The sequence below is a fragment of the Phalaenopsis equestris genome, unplaced genomic scaffold (genome assembly GCF_001263595.1).
Source record: "Phalaenopsis equestris unplaced genomic scaffold, ASM126359v1 Scaffold001098, whole genome shotgun sequence".
NCBI lineage: Eukaryota > Viridiplantae > Streptophyta > Magnoliopsida > Asparagales > Orchidaceae > Phalaenopsis > Phalaenopsis equestris.
The window spans coordinates 177,638-178,447 of record NW_018165537.1 but is presented as its reverse complement, the minus strand read 5'-3'; the positions used below and the strand labels follow the sequence as shown (position 1 = coordinate 178,447).

The 810-nt window shown below is 42.7% G+C and overlaps 1 protein-coding gene across 1 annotated transcript in view; it reads right to left on the bottom strand.

Annotated features, from left to right (window-relative positions):
• Positions 1-810, bottom strand: part of LOC110033146 (serine/threonine-protein kinase SAPK10-like) — a 55,752-nt gene that overhangs the window by 52,705 nt on the left and 2,237 nt on the right. The window lies entirely within an intron of this gene.

Below are 810 nucleotides of genomic sequence, written 5' to 3'. Positions count from 1 at the left end.
AGTCCGTTTCGTCATCCGGGGTCGTCCGGACGAGTTTGCCGGCGGGCGAGTCAATTTAAGCCAAAATTGTGCGTGATGCAACAAGTGCGTTGCCGAGCCACCGAGGGTTAACCTAAGGTCGTTTGATCCTATAGGAACTCATTTTTAGACCCTCTGCATGTTGGTCCTTAGCCCTTGCAACTAGAAGTTGAGTGCTTGGGACCATTCGTGCGAGTTTTCACAAAAAATGAGTAAAGAAGCAATTTGAAGTTCTATGGGAGGTGGGCTCCATCGCTAGTCCGCTAGGATGGTCAATAAGAACTCCTAAATCTAGATCCTAGGTTCTAAGAGTAGGAGACTTAAGACCTCACTAAAAATGAGGTCAACAGAAGGTTGACCCTAATTTTGGAGCAGAGGTTCCCTCAATTGATGGCTACATCTCGCATTGCCACTGCAAATTTGATTATGAGTGGTTGTGAAAAATTAAAACCCTAACTTCTTTGAGATGCAAGATGCTCTGCTCCCCTTCTTTAAAAAAAAAAAAAAACTAACGAGGCCAAAATACAATTAAATTCTCAAATACCCTCGATTTATAATCATAAATAGCAACTATTTTTAGGGGCTTTGCCCCCCAAACCCTACAAGAGTTCTCCACACTTTCCTTCTAACTTTGTGGTGACCTTGCCGTGAAGACCTTCATATGTCTAAGAATGTGCGACGCATTTTCATAGAAGAAAAAAAAGGGTGCACAATTTAATACATCGTTTTCTTTTGCTCAAACTCTCTCAATCCCATTTACTCTCTGACAACAGGATTAACAACCCCCCCCCC